At 53.8% G+C, this 15666-nt stretch overlaps 2 non-coding genes and 1 pseudogene across 2 annotated transcripts; all 3 read left to right on the plus strand.

The window, feature by feature from the left end:
- Positions 1-1731: 1731 nt before the first annotated feature.
- LOC144673906 (U2 spliceosomal RNA) lies at positions 1732-1911 on the plus strand (annotated as a pseudogene).
- A 5631-nt stretch (positions 1912-7542) lies between these two features.
- On the plus strand, positions 7543-7724 carry LOC144673916 (U2 spliceosomal RNA). The gene has a single exon (XR_013574445.1). It is a non-coding gene; the product is annotated as a U2 spliceosomal RNA (small nuclear RNA).
- Positions 7725-13073: 5349 nt separating this feature from the next.
- LOC144673899 (U2 spliceosomal RNA) lies at positions 13074-13255 on the plus strand. The gene has a single exon (XR_013574440.1). It is a non-coding gene; the product is annotated as a U2 spliceosomal RNA (small nuclear RNA).
- The last annotated feature ends 2411 nt before the right edge of the window (positions 13256-15666 follow it).

Consider the following 15666-nt stretch of genomic DNA (forward strand, 5'->3'; position numbering starts at 1 on the left):
CGTCTCAATCAATGGGTGGGAAACAGATAGCTTCCCGATCAAATCTGGAGTCAGGCAGGGCTGTCCTCTCTCACCTGTCCTTTTCGTGTGTTGCATAGAACCCTTTGCCGAGTCCATCAGGAAGGATCCGGGCATAAGAGGAGTGACGATCCCAGGCAGTGGAGGCACTCAGGTAAAAGCCTCCCTGTACATGGACGACGTCGCCGTCTTCTGCTCGGATCCGCTGTCGGTGCGCAGACTGATGCACATCTGCGACCAGTTCGAACTGGCCTCGGGAGCCAAGGTAAATCGTGGGAAGAGCGAGGCCATGTTCTTTGGGAACTGGGCTGACCGATCCTTTGTCCCCTTCACTGTCAGGGCTGACGGCCTGAAGGTGCTGGGGATATGGTTCGGAGGGACCGGGGCATGCGTTAGAAACTGGAAGGAGCGAGTGGCTATGGTGAAAAGGAAACTGGGCATGTGGGAGCGACGCTCCCTCTCCATTGCGGGTAAGAACCTGGTCATCAGGTGTGAGGTACTCTCGCTGTTGCTGTACGTGGCGCAGGTCTGGCCCATTCCAGACTCCTGCGCGACGGCGATCACTCGAGCCATCTTCCCCTTTATCTGGAGGTCGAAAATGGATCGTGTCCGCAGGGACGCGATGTACAAGCCTCTAGATAAAGGGGGAAAAAACGTGCCCAACATCGCCCTCATACTGATGGCCACCTTTGTGTGCGGCTGCATCAAGCGGTGCGTAGACCCTCACTACGCAAACACCAAGCGTCACTACGTGCTGAGGTTCTACCTGTCCCCGGTGTTGCGAAGGATGGGTCTGGCCACGCTGCCGCGGAACGCTCCAAGTAGTTGGACCGTGCCGTACCACCTGTCCCTGGTGGAAAAATTTATGCAGAAAAACACCTTTGACCACAAGTCCATCAGGCAGTGGTCAGCACGTAACGTCCTAGAGGCCCTGAGGGATAAGGAGAGGGTGGACCCTGTGGGATGGTTCCCCGAGCAGACTGTCAAAGTCATTTGGCAGAATGCCTCATCGCCAGAACTTTCCAACAAGCACCAAGACGTAGCTTGGCTGGTGGTGAGAAAGGCCCTCCCCGTCAGATCCTTCCTACACGCCAGGAAGCTCACCCCCTCTGCACGTTGCCCTCGAGGTGGCTGTGGTGGGGAAGAGACCGTTGTCCACCTCCTTGTGGATTGTGCCTTCGCAAAGAAAGTCTGGAGAGAGATGCAGTGGTTGCTGTCGAGGTTCATCCCGAGCAGTTCTGTGACACAGGACTCTGTGCTCTACGGGCTGTTCCCAGGGACACACACCGAGACAAACATCGACTGCAGCTGGAGGATCATCAACTCGGTGAAAGAGGCGCTTTGGTCTGCCCGAAACTTGTTGGTCTTCCAGCACAAAGAGTTGTCCCCGACCGATTGTTGCGGACTGGCACAATCCAAAATCCAGGACTAGGTGCTGAGGGACGCACTAAAGCTTGGGGCAGCTGCCGCAAAGGCGCAATGGGGAAGGGTCGCTGTCTAAGACCTTTCTACCACAGCGCACCGAGAGACTGGGAACTGTTTAGAGCCCCTCGGGCTGTACAGATCAAAATGAAAGGCTGTAAATGACTGTAATATTGTTTGTACTGATGCACCTGGTGATACATTTTGTAAAAGTTTAACCTGGATTGTACCCTTGTAATGTTGTTTTTGAAATGGTTTGGAATGTGATTGAAGATATTTTATGAATAAAGTATATTTTTACAAAAAAAAAAAAAAAAATCTGTTCTTATCAGTTTAATATCTGATACGTCCCTTATCTGGGGACCATATATTAAATTGATTTTTGGAGCAGGGAGATGGAATAGGGGCTTGCTCCGTCCACTCCACGCATCGACCCGGAATTGCAGTATCTCTGGGAATGGTGCACCACCCCTTTCCAGGGGATTTTCAATGCTAAAAATAGTTTTCTTACAAACATCTGCTTTCTTTACTTTTCAACATGCACATCTTTCAAAACACAACTTTCTTTCTTTCTCATCGCTTCTCGGCCTTTTGGCTAAGATCAAGTGTTGCAGGGGCGACACCATGGTCCTGCCAAGGCAAGGTCGGGATGGAAGGGCGATAACCAATCGCAATCCAAATCCATACCGTGGGCTACCTATCACCGTCCGAGTCACGGTGAACCACAGCGAAGGAGGATCACCTATGGATCGGGGCTTCTTCACCAGGAGGATCCTGTTGAAGGCGTGCGGCTTCCAAGCTACGGAGATCTTCACCCTGCACGACTCCCGCAAAGGCGGTTATTTTGACGTGACGTTCAAGCGGGTGGCAGATTGCGTCCGGCTCCTGAGGGTGTTCGAGGAGAAGAGAGACCTGCCGGAGATGAAGATCCTGACGGCGGAGCCGCACTTTTCTCTGCCGTTGCAACGGGAACGTGAGGTGATGGTGCATGTGTACAACCCCTTCGTCCCTGTCGCCGACGTGGTCACCTTCCTCACCAGGTACTTCGATAAGGTGGGGAGCGGCACCGAGATTCGAGACGACTTGGGGATCTGGACAGGCAAACGCCTGTTTAAGGTCACGCTAAAGACCGATGGTAAGGGAGCCATTTTCCACCCTCCCTCCAGTTTCGCTATCGGGGGAAACCGGGGCTACCTGGTCTACGCTGGGCAACCCAAGCATTGTCGCTCATGCGGCAAGGCTGGTCATGTGGCGGCCAACTGCAGCGCCTCCCTCTGCAAGATCTGCAAACAGGAAGGGCACCAGACAAAAGACTGCAAACAGGCCAAGTGCTGCAACCTGTGTGGCGAGGCAAGTCACCTCTACAGGACCTGCCCCAAACGCTGCCGTACTTACGCACAGGCAGCCAAAGCCGACCAGGGGGAAGCAGAAGAAATGTTTCGTGTCACTCCAACCACCAAGGCCCCCAGGGAGCTCAACGGGACAAAGGAGGACACAGAGAGAGACAAGGTGGAGAAAGAGATTGAGGCAACAGAGAGCCAATCAACAGCACTACCCCCTGAACCTCCCAGTCCTCAGGACAGCGAATCAATGGAGGAGGAGGCAGCAGTGGAAAAGCAGCAGGGGGAGTGGCAGACGGTGAAGAACAAGAACAAGAAAAGTAAGAGGGAGCGAAGAAGAAGCAAAGGCGTTTCCCAGAGAAGCGGCAAGAGGCGTCTCCCATCCGACACGGACGACAAGGGCAGCAGCTCTTCGGATGATGAAGTGCCAGAGCGGCACCGACAGAAGAGGCGGCAAAGCTCCAGGGCGTTGGAGGACGAGACACCCGAGCTCCAGAAAATTGGAGACAACAAGGAGACCAGCGCACCCCAACTTTGCCTGCAACCTGAGGAGGCCAGTGCACCACAGCCCCTGGAATCTGGGAGCAGTGAGGCAATCATCGCACCCCAGCTCCAGGAAGCCGGGAACAGCAACACCCCAGAGGGGGTGAGTTTTGGAGAAGCTTCTTCAGCAAAGGTCATCTCAAAACCCGCTCTCTACGTGAACCTCCAGATGCCACTGGAGCAGAACACGGCCAAGGAGATCTACCTCAGCCCATCCAAAGTGAAGGAATTTGAGCTCACTACGGGTATGAAGGAGCAGACTAAAGGTCTGGGACTCTCAGAGACAGTGGGTTTGGTAGGAGAATAAATGCTTTAAAATGGGTTAAAAGATTGTATCCATAAATGTGCGTAGCATTAAATCTACTACGCGATGTGTTGCAACCTTGGACTACCTAGCCAAGGTCAAAGCTGACCTGTTGTTTCTGCAGGAGTGTGCGATACCGCACCTCAGCTCCTACAGGCAATGGTCACGATGGTGGTCCCACGGGCCATCGATCTGGTCGGGCGGAAAGGACTCTCGTTCCTCCGGCCTGGGTATTCTGCTGCGGGGAGGCAACTTCACCGTCTCCGAGGTCAAGGAGGTGGTGGGCGGGCGACTCCTCGTACAAGAACGCTCCACTCCGGTTAATTAACGTGTATGGCCCGGCACAAGGGGCTGAGCGGCTGGAGGTTTTTCAGCAGCTCCCACTGCTGCTGGCGACCTCCAGGCCGGTCATTCTGGGCGGGGACTTCAACTGCATCATCGATGCGGCTGGACGATCCGGCAGGGCCGGCAGCAGATTGGACGCTACGTCCAGATCCCTGATGGAAACAGTTAAGGATGCCAAGCTGCACGACGTCTTCAGTAACCCTGCAGACGGAGCGCAGCGTAGATACACCTGGTCGCGGCCAGACGGGTCCATTCGTTCCAGGATAGACTTCCTCTTTGTGTCCCGTGCATTCACAGTCAGATCCACCGAGGTCAAGCCGGTGTTCTTCTCTGACCACTGCCTCCTACTGGCGGACTGCCACTTGGAGGAAGACCTGAGGGTGGGCAGGGGGGCATGGAAGCTAAATGTGCAACTGCTGACCCCAGAGAACATTGAGGAGCTCAAGAGGGATTACAAAGGTTGGAGAACCGTGAAACCCCTCTTTGAGTCCCTGACACACTGGTGGGAAGTGATCAAGGGAAGCATCAAGAGGTTTTTCATCCGCAAAGGCACCCAGAAAGCTAGAAAGGAACAGAGGGAAATGTCCCGACTCCAGAAAAAGATGCAGAATCTGCTCCGGCTGCGGTCGATGGGGGTCGATGTCAAGGAGGAGCTCCAAGAGGTGAAGGGCCAGCAAGCCTCGCACTTTGCCTCGGAGGCCTCCAAGATCATCTTCCGTTCCAGGGTCCGCTCCGTGGAGCAGGATGAGACGTGCTCACGTTTCTTCTTCCAAAAGGTACACAGAGAGCGCTCTGTGATCAGCAGCCTGAAGGAAGAAGACGGCTCAGTAAAGTCATCACGGTCCGACATTCTGAGGATCAGCAAATCCTTTTATGCCGGACTGTATGACGTGAAGCCCACGGACAGCACGGCCTCCCAGTCCTTCCTGTCCTCTATCACGGAGGTCTTAGACCACAGTACGCGGGAGAGCCTAGACAAACCGCTAACTCCTGATGAACTGACTAAGGCCCTCGCGTCCTTCGAGAAGACTAAAACCCCCGGAAGCGACGGCTTGCCGGCGGAGTTGTATTCGGCTCTGTGGGACTTGATCGGCCCAGACCTGCTAGAAGTGTACGAGAGTATGCTCCTGGCCGGCAGCATGTCAGAATCCATGAGGAAAGGCATCATCACCCTCATCTACAAGCACAAGGGGGAAAGGGAGGAAATTAGAAATTGGCGACCCATTTCACTGTTGACTATGGACTATAAGATTCTGTCCAAGGTCATCGCCAATCGGGTCAAATCCGCTCTGGAATTGGTGATTCACCCTGACCAGACCTGCTCTGTGCCAGGCAGGAAGATCTCTGACAGCCTGGCGCTGCTCAGGGATACGATTGCCTATGTACAGGACAGGGGTGTGGATACCTGCCTCATCAGCTTGGATCAGGAGAAGGCCTTTGACAGAATATCGCACACCTACATGGGGGATGTGCTCTCCAAAATGGGCTTTGGGGAGGGAATTCGAAATTGGATCCAACTGCTCTACACTAACATCAGTAGCGCAGTCTCAATCAATGGGTGGGAAACAGATAGCTTCCCGATCAAATCTGGAGTCAGGCAGGGCTGTCCTCTCTCGCCTGTCCTTTTCGTGTGCTGCATAGAACCCTTTGCCGAGTCCATCAGGAAGGATCCGGGCATAAGAGGAGTGACGATCCCAGGCAGTGGAGGCACTCAGGTAAAAGCCTCCCTGTACATGGACGACGTCGCCGTCTTCTGCTCGGATCCGCTGTCGGTGCGCAGACTGATGCACATCTGCGACCAGTTCGAACTGGCCTCGGGAGCCAAGGTAAATCGTGGGAAGAGCGAGGCCATGTTCTTTGGGAACTGGGCTGACCGATCCTTTGTCCCCTTCACTGTCAGGGCTGACGGCCTGAAGGTGCTGGGGATATGGTTCGGAGGGACCGGGGCATGCGTTAGAAACTGGAAGGAGCGAGTGGCTATGGTGAAGAGGAAACTGGGCATGTGGGATCGACGCTCCCTCTCCATTGCGGGTAAGAACCTGGTCATCAGGTGGGAGGTACTCTCGCTGTTGCTGTACGTGGCGCAGGTCTGGCCCATTCCAGACTCCTGCGCGACGGCGATCACTCGAGCCATCTTCCGCTTTATCTGGAGGTCGAAAATGGATCGTGTCCGCAGGGACGCGATCTACAAGCCTCTAGATAAAGGGGGAAAAAACGTGCCCAACATCGCCCTCATACTGATGGCCACCTTTGTGTGCGGCTGCATCAAGCGGTGCGTAGACCCTCAGTACGCAAACACCAAGTGTCACTACGTGCTGAGGTTCTACCTGTCCCCGGTGTTGCGAAGGATGGGTCTGGCCACGCTGCCGCGGAACGCTCCAAGTAGTTGGACCGTGCCGTACCACCTGTCCCTGGTGGAAAAATTTATGCAGAAAAACACCTTTGACCACAAGTCCATCAGGCAGTGGTCAGCACGTAACGTCCTAGAGGCCCTGAGGGATAAGGAGAGGATGGACCCTGTGGGATGGTTCCCCGAGCAGACTGTCAAAGTCATTTGGCAGAATGCCTCATCGCCAGAACTTTCCAACAAGCACCAAGACGTAGCTTGGCTGGTGGTGAGAAAGGCCCTCCCCGTCAGATCCTTCCTACACGCCAGGAAGCTCACCCCCTCTGCACGTTGCCCTCGAGGTGGCTGTGGTGGGGAAGAGACCGTTGTCCACCTCCTTGTGGATTGTGCCTTAGCAAAGAAAGTCTGGAGAGAGATGCAGTGGTTGCTGTCGAGGTTCATCCCGAGCAGTTCTGTGACACAGGACTCTGTGCTCTACGGGCTGTTCCCAGGGACACACACCGAGACAAACATCAACTGCAGCTGGAGGATCATCAACTCGGTGAAAGAGGCGCTTTGGTCTGCCCGAAACTTGTTGGTCTTCCAGCACAAAGAGTTGTCCCCGACCGATTGTTGCAGACTGGCACAATCCAAAGTCCAGGACTACGTGCTGAGGGACGCACGACAGCTTGGGGCAGCTGCCGCAAAGGCGCAATGGGGAAGGGTCGCTGTCTAAGACCTTTCTACCACAGCGCACCGAGAGACTGGGAACTGTTTAGAGCCCCTCGGGCTGTACAGATCAAAATGAAAGGCTGTAAATGATTGTAATATTGTTTGTACTGATGCACCTGGTGATACATTTTGTAAAAGTTTAACCTGCATTGTACCCTTGTAATGTTGTTTTTGAAATGGTTTTGAATGCGATTGAAGATATTTTATGAATAAAGTATATTTTTACACAAAAAAAAAAATCTGTTCTTATCAGTTTAGGCAGCTGCCGCAAAGGCGCAATGGGGAAGGGTCGCTGTCTAAGACCTTTCTACCACAGCGCACCGAGAGACTGGGAACTGTTTAGAGCCCCTCGGGCTGTACAGATCAAAATGAAAGGCTGTAAATGATTGTAATATTGTTTGTACTGATGCACCTGGTGATACATTTTGTAAAAGTTTAACCTGGATTGTACCCTTGTAATGTTGTTTTTGGAATGGTTTGGAATGTGATTGAAGATATTTTATGAATAAAGTATATTTTTACAAAAAAAAAAAAAAAAAAATCTGTTCTTATCAGTTTAATATCTGATACGTCCCTTATCTGGGGACCATATATTAAATTGATTTTTGGAGCAGGGAGATGGAATAGGGGCTTGCTCCGTCCACTCCACGCATCGACCCGGTATTGCAGTATCTCTGGGAATGATGCACCACCCCTTTCCAGGGGATTTTCAATGCTAAAAATAGTTTTCTTACAAACATCTGCTTTCTTTACTTTTCAACATGCACATCTTTCAAAACACAACTTTCTTTCTTTCTCATCGCTTCTCGGCCTTTTGGCTAAGATCAAGTGTTGCAGGGGCGACACCATGGTCCTGCCAAGGCAAGGTCGGGATGGAAGGGCGATAACCAATCGCAATCCAAATCCATACCGTGGGCTACCTATCACCGTCCGAGTCACGGTGAACCACAGCGAAGGAGGATCACCTATGGATCGGGGCTTCTTCACCAGGAGGATCCTGTTGAAGGCGTGCGGCTTCCAAGCTACGGAGATCTTCACCCTGCACGACTCCCGCAAAGGCGGTTATTTTGACGTGACGTTCAAGCGGGTGGCAGACTGCGTCCGGCTCCTGAGGGTGTTCGAGGAGAAGAGAGACCTGCCGGAGATGAAGATCCTGACGGCGGAGCCGCACTTTTCTCTGCCGTTGCAACGGGAACGAGAGGTGATGGTGCATGTGTACAACCCCTTCGTCCCTGTCGCCGACGTGGTCACCTTCCTCACCAGGTACTTCGATAAGGTGGGGAGCGGCACCGAGATTCGAGACGACTTGGGGATCTGGATAGGCAAACGCCTGTTTAAGGTCACGCTAAAGACCGATGGTAAGGGAGCCATTTTCCACCCTCCCTCCAGTTTCGCCATCGGGGGAAACCGGGGCTACCTGGTCTACGCTGGGCAACCCAAGCATTGTCGCTCATGCGGCAAGGCTGGTCATGTGGCGGCCAACTGCAGCGCCTCCCTCTGCAAGATCTGCAAACAGGAAGGGCACCAGACAAAAGACTGCAAACAGGCCAAGTGCTGCAACCTGTGTGGCGAGGCAGGTCACCTCTACAGGACCTGCACCAAACGCTGCCGTACTTACGCACAGGCAGCCAAAGCCGACCAGGGGGAAGCAGAAGAAATGTTTCGTGTCACTCCAACCACCAAGGCCCCCAGGGAGCTCAACGGGACAAAGGAGGACACAGAGAGAGACAAGGTGGAGAAAGAGATCGAGGCAACAGAGAGCCAATCAGCAGCACTACCCCCTGTACCTCCCAGTCCTCAGGACAGCGAATCAATGGAGGAGGAGGCAGCAGTGGAAAAGCAGCAGGGGGAGTGGCGGACGGTGAAGAACAAGAACAAGAAAAGTAAGAGGGAGCGAAGAAGAAGCAAAGGCGTTTCCCAGAGAAGCGGCAAGAGGCGTCTCCCATCCGACACGGATGACAAGGGCAGCAGCTCATCGGATGATGAAGTGCCAGAGCGGCACCGACAGAAGAGGCGGCAAAGCTCCAGGGCATTGGAGGACGAGACACCCGAGCTCCAGAAAATTGGAGACAACAAGGAGATCAGCGCACCCCAACTTTGCCTGCAACCTGAGGAGGCCAGTGCACCACAGCCCCTGGAATCTGGGAGCAGTGAGGCAATCATCGCACCCCAGCTCCAGGAAGCCGGGAACAGCAACACCCCAGAGGGGGTGAGTTTTGGAGAAGCTTCTCCAGCAAAGGTCATCTCAAAACCCGCTCTCTACGTGAACCTCCAGATGCCACCGGAGCAGAACACGGCCAAGGAGATCTACCTCAGCCCATCCAAAGTGAAGGAATTTGAGCTCACTACGGGTATGAAGGAGCAGACTAAAGGTCTGGGACTCTCAGAGACAGTGGGTTTGGTAGGAGAATAAATGCTTTAAAATGGGTTTAAAGATTGTATCCATAAATGTGCGTAGCATTAAATCTACTACGCGATGTGTTGCGACCTTGGACTACCTAGCCAAGGTCAAAGCTGACCTGTTGTTTCTGCAGGAGTGTGCGATACCGCACCTCAGCTCCTACAGGCAATGGTCACGATGGTGGTCCCACGGGCCATCGATCTGGTCGGGCGGAAACGACTCTCGTTCCTCCGGCCTGGGTATTCTGCTGCGGGGAGGCAACTTCACCGTCTCCGAGGTCAAGGAGGTGGTGGGCGGGCGACTCCTGGTAGCAGACGTAATGTACAAGAACGCTCCACTCCGGTTAATTAACGTGTATGGCCCGGCACAAGGGGCTGAGCGGCTGGAGGTTTTTCAGCAGCTCCCACTGCTGCTGGCGACCTCCAGGCCGGTCATTCTGGGCGGGGACTTCAACTGCATCATCGATGCGGCTGGACGATCCGGCAGGGCCGGAAGCAGATTGGACGCTACGTCCAGATCCCTGATGGAAACAGTTAAGAATGCCAAGCTGCACGACGTCTTCAGCAACCCTGCAGACGGAGCGCAGCGTAGATACACCTGGTCGCGGCCAGACGGGTCCATTCGTTCCAGGATAGACTTCCTGTTTGTGTCCCGTGCATTCACAGTCAGATCCACCGAGGTCAAGCCGGTGTTCTTCTCTGACCACTGCCTCCTACTGGCGGACTGCCACTTGGAGAAGGACCTGAGGGTGGGCAGGGGGGCATGGAAGCTAAATGTGCAAATGCTGACCCCAGAGAACATTGAGGAGCTCAAGAGGGATTACAAAGGTTGGAGAACCGTGAAACCCCTCTTTGAGTCCCTGACAGACTGGTGGGAAGTGATCAAGGGAAGCATCAAGAGGTTTTTCATCCTCAAAGGCACCCAGAAAGCTAGAAAGGAACAGAGGGAAATGTCCCGACTCCAGAAAAAGATGCAGAATCTGCTCCGGCTGCAGTCGATGGGGGTCGATGTCAAGGAGGAGCTCCAAGAGGTGAAGGGCCAGCAAGCCTCGCACTTTGCCTCGGAGGCCTCCAAGATCATCTTCCGTTCCAGAGTCCGCTCCGTGGAGCAGGATGAGACGTGCTCACGTTTCTTCTTCCAAAAGGTACACAGAGAGCGCTCTGTGATCAGCAGCCTGAAGGAAGAAGACGGCTCAGTAAAGTCATCACGGTCCGACATTCTGAGGATCAGCAAATCCTTTTATGCCGGACTGTATGACGTGAAGCCCACGGACAGCACGGCCTCCCAGTCCTTCCTGTCCTCTATCACGGAGGTCTTAGACCACAGTACGCGGGAGAGCCTGGACAAACCGCTAACTCCTGACGAACTGACTAAGGCCCTCGAGTCCTTCGAGAAGAGTAAAACCCCCGGAAGCGACGGCTTGCCGGCGGAGTTGTATTCGGCTCTGTGGGACTTGATCGGCCCAGACCTGCTAGAAGTGTACGAGAGTATGCTCCTGGCCGGCAGCATGTCAGAATCCATGAGGAAAGGCATCATCACCCTCATCTACAAGCACAAGGGGGAAAGGGAGGAAATTAGAAATTGGCGACCCATTTCACTGTTGAATGTGGACTATAAGATTCTGTCCAAGGTCATCACCAACCGGGTCAAATCCGCTCTGGAATTGGTGATTCACCCTGACCAGACCTGCTCTGTGCCAGGCAGGAAGATCTCTGACAGCCTGGCGCTGCTCAGGGATACGATTGCCTATGTACAGGACAGGGGTGTGGATACCTGCCTCATCAGCTTGGATCAGGAGAAGGCCTTTGACAGAATATCGCACACCTACATGGGGGATGTGCTCTCCAAAATGGGGTTTGGGGAGGGAATTCGAAATTGGATCCAACTGCTCTACACTAACATCAGTAGCGCAGTCTCAATCAATGGGTGGGAAACAGATAGCTTTCCGATTAAATCTGGAGTCAGGCAGGGCTGTCCTCTCTCGCCTGTCCTTTTCGTGTGTTGCATAGAACCCTTTGCCGAGTCCATCAGGAAGGATCCGGGCATAAGAGGAGTGACGATCCCAGGCAGTGGAGGCACTCAGGTAAAAGCCTCCCTGTACATGGACGACGTCGCCGTCTTCTGCTCGGATCCGCTGTCGGTGCGCAGACTGATGCACATCTGCGACCAGTTCGAACTGGCCTCGGGAGCCAAGGTAAATCGTGGGAAGAGCGAGGCCATGTTCTTTGGGAACTGGGCTGACCGATCCTTTGTCCCCTTCACTGTCAGGGCTGACGGCCTGAAGGTGCTGGGGATATGGTTCGGAGGGACCGGGGCATGCGTTAGAAACTGGAAGGAGCGAGTGGCTATGGTGAAGAGGAAACTGGGCATGTGGGATCGACGCTCCCTCTCCATTGCGGGTAAGAACCTGGTCATCAGGTGTGAGGTACTCTCGCTGTTGCTGTACGTGGCGCAGGTCTGGCCCATTCCAGACTCCTGCGCGACGGCGATAACTCGAGCCATCTTCCGCTTTATCTGGAGGTCGAAAATGGATCGGGTCCGCAGGGACGCGATGTACAAGCCTCTAGATAAAGGGGGAAAAAACGTGCCCAACATCGCCCTCATACTGATGGCCACCTTTGTGTGCGGCTGCATCAAGCGGTGCGTAGACCCTCAGTACGCAAACACCAAGTGTCACTACGTGCTGAGGTTCTACCTGTCCCCGGTGTTGCGAAGGATGGGTCTGGCCACGCTGCCGCGGAACGCTCCAAGTAGTTGGACCGTGCCGTACCACCTGTCCCTGGTGGAAAAATTGATTCAGAAAAACACCTTTGACCACAAGTCCATCAGGCAGTGGTCAGCACGTAACGTCCTAGAGGCCCTGAGGGATAAGGAGAGGGTGGACCCTGTGGGATGGTTCCCCGAGCAGACTGTCAAAGTCATTTGGCAGAATGCCTCATCGCCAGAACTTTCCAACAAGCACCAAGACGTAGCTTGGCTGGTGGTGAGAAAGGCCCTCCCCGTCAGATCCTTCCTACACGCCAGGAAGCTCACCCCCTCTGCACGTTGCCCTCGAGGTGGCTGTGGTGGGGAAGAGACCGTTGTTCACCTCCTTGTGGATTGTGCCTTTGCAAAGAAAGTCTGGAGAGAGATGCAGTGGTTGCTGTCGAGGTTCATCCCGAGCAGTTCTGTGACACAGGACTCTGTGCTCTACGGGCTGTTCCCAGGGACACACACCGAGACAAACATCAACTGCAGCTGGAGGATCATCAACTCGGTGAACGAGGCGCTTTGGTCTGCCCGAAACTTGTTGGTCTTCCAGCACAAAGAGTTGTCCCCGACCGATTGTTGCGGACTGGCACAATCCAAAGTCCAGGACTACGTGCTGAGGGACGCACTAAAGCTTGGGGCAGCTGCCGCAAAGGCGCAATGGGGAAGGGTCGCTGTCTAAGACCTTTCTACCACAGCGCACCGAGAGACTGGGAACTGTTTAGAGCCCCTCGGGCTGTACAGATCAAAATGAAAGGCTGTAAATGACTGTAATATTGTTTGTACTGATGCACCTGGTGATACATTTTGTAAAAGTGTAACCTGGATTGTACCCTTGTAATGTTGTTTTTGAAATGGTTTTGAATGTGATTGAAGATATTTTATGAATAAAGTATATTTTTACAAAAAAAAAAAAAAAAAAATCTGTTCTTATCAGTTTAATATCTGATACGTCCCTTATCTGGGGACCATATATTAAATTGATTTTTGGAGCAGGGAGATGGAATAGGGGCTTGCTCCGTCCACTCCACGCATCGACCCGGTATTGCAGTATCTCTGGGAACGGTGCACCCTCCCCTTTCCAGGGGATTTTCAATGCTAAAAATAGTTTTCTTACAAACATCTGCTTTCTTTACTTCTCAACATGTACATGTTCCAAAATCCAACTTTCTTTCTTTCTCTCTCTCTCTCTCTCTCTCTCTCACTCACTCACTCACCCGCAGCAGCTACACACAAAAAACACGCACTCTCACCCAACACTCGCCGGCAGGGCCGGCAGCAGATTGGACGCTACGTCCAGATCCCTGATGGAAACAGTTAAGGATGCCAAGCTGCACGACGTCTTCAGCAACCCTGCAGACGGAGCGCAGCGTAGATACACCTGGTCGCGGCCAGACGGGTCCATTCGTTCCAGGATAGACTTCCTGTTTGTGTCCCGTGCATTCACAGTCAGATCCACCGAGGTCAAGCCGGTGTTCTTCTCTGACCACTGCCTCCTACTGGCGGACTGCCACTTGGAGGAAGACCTGAGGGTGGGCAGGGGGGCATGGAAGCTAAATGTGCAACTGCTGACCCCAGAGAACATTGAGGAGCTCAAGAGGGATTACAAAGGTTGGAGAACCGTGAAACCCCTCTTTGAGTCCCTGACACACTGGTGGGAAGTGATCAAGGGAAGCATCAAGAGGTTCTTCATCCTCAAAGGCACCCAGAAAGCTAGAAAGGAACAGAGGGAAATGTCCCGACTCCAGGAACAGATGCAGAATCTGCTCCGGCTGCAGTCGATGGGGGTCGATGTCAAGGAGGAGCTCCAAGAGGTGAAGGGCCAGCAAGCCTCGCACTTTGCCTCGGAGGCCTCCAAGATCATCTTCCGTTCCAGAGTCCGCTCCGTGGAGCAGGATGAGACGTGCTCACGTTTCTTCTTCCAAAAGGTACACAGAGAGCGCTCTGTGATCAGCAGCCTGAAGGAAGAAGACGGCTCAGTAAAGTCATCACGGTCCGACATTCTGAGGATCAGCAAATCCTTTTATGCCGGACTGTATGACGTGAAGCCCACGGACAGCACGGCCTCCCAGTCCTTCCTGTCCTCTATCACGGAGGTCTTAGACCACAGTACGCGGGAGAGCCTGGACAAACCGCTAACTCCTGAGGAACTGACTAAGGCCCTCGAGTCCTTCGAGAAGAGTAAAACCCCCGGAAGCGACGGCTTGCCGGCGGAGTTGTATTCGGCTCTGTGGGACTTGATCGGCCCAGACCTGCTAGGAGTGTACGAGAGTATGCTCCTGACCGGTAGTATGTCAGAATCCATGAGGAAAGGCATCATCACCCTCATCTACAAGCACAAGGGGGAAAGGGAGGAAATTAGAAATTGGCGACCCATTTCACTGTTGAATGTGGACTATAAGATTCTGTCCAAGGTCATCGCCAACCGGGTCAAATCCGCTCTGGAATTGGTGATTCACCCTGACCAGACCTGCTCTGTGCCAGGCAGGAAGATCTCTGACAGCCTGGCGCTGCTCAGGGATACGATTGCCTATGTACAGGACAGGGGTGTGGATACCTGCCTCATCAGCTTGGATCAGGAGAAGGCCTTTGACAGAATATCGCACACCTACATGGGGGATGTGCTCTCCAAAATGGGGTTTGGGGAGGGAATTCGAAATTGGATCCAACTGCTCTACACTAACATCAGTAGCGCAGTCTCAATCAATGGGTGGGAAACGGATAGCTTTCCGATTAAATCTGGAGTCAGGCAGGGCTGTCCTCTCTCGCCTGTCCTTTTCGTGTGTTGCATAGAACCCTTTGCCGAGTCCATCAGGAAGGATCCGGGCATAAGAGGAGTGACGATCCCAGGCAGTGGAGGCACTCAGGTAAAAGCCTCCCTGTACATGGACGACGTCGCCGTCTTCTGCTCGGATCCGCTGTCGGTGCGCAGACTGATGCACATCTGCGACCAGTTCGAACTGGCCTCGGGAGCCAAGGTAAATCGTGGGAAGAGCGAGGCCATGTTCTTTGGGAACTGGGCTGACCGATCCTTTGTCCCCTTCACTGTCAGGGCTGACGGCCTGAAGGTGCTGGGGATATGGTTCGGAGGGACCGGGGCATGCGTTAGAAACTGGAAGGAGCGAGTGGCTATGGTGAAGAGGAAACTGGGCATGTGGGAGCGACGCTCCCTCTCCATTGCGGGTAAGAACCTGGTCATCAGGTGTGAGGTACTCTCGCTGTTGCTGTACGTGGCGCAGGTCTGGCCCATTCCACACTCCTGCGCGATGGCGATCACTCGAGCCATCTTCCGCTTTATCTGGAGGTCGAAAATGGATCGTGTCTGCAGGGACGCGATGTACAAGCCTCTAGATAAAGGGGGAAAAAACGTGCCCAACAGCGCCCTCATACTGATGGCCACCTTTGTGTGCGGCTGCATCAAGCGGTGCGTAGACCCTCAGTACGCAAACACCAAGTGTCACTACGTGCTGAGGTTCTACCTGTCCCC

This window comes from Cetorhinus maximus, unplaced genomic scaffold (assembly GCF_964194155.1).
Source record: "Cetorhinus maximus unplaced genomic scaffold, sCetMax3.hap1.1 HAP1_SCAFFOLD_510, whole genome shotgun sequence".
Lineage (NCBI taxonomy): Eukaryota > Metazoa > Chordata > Chondrichthyes > Lamniformes > Cetorhinidae > Cetorhinus > Cetorhinus maximus.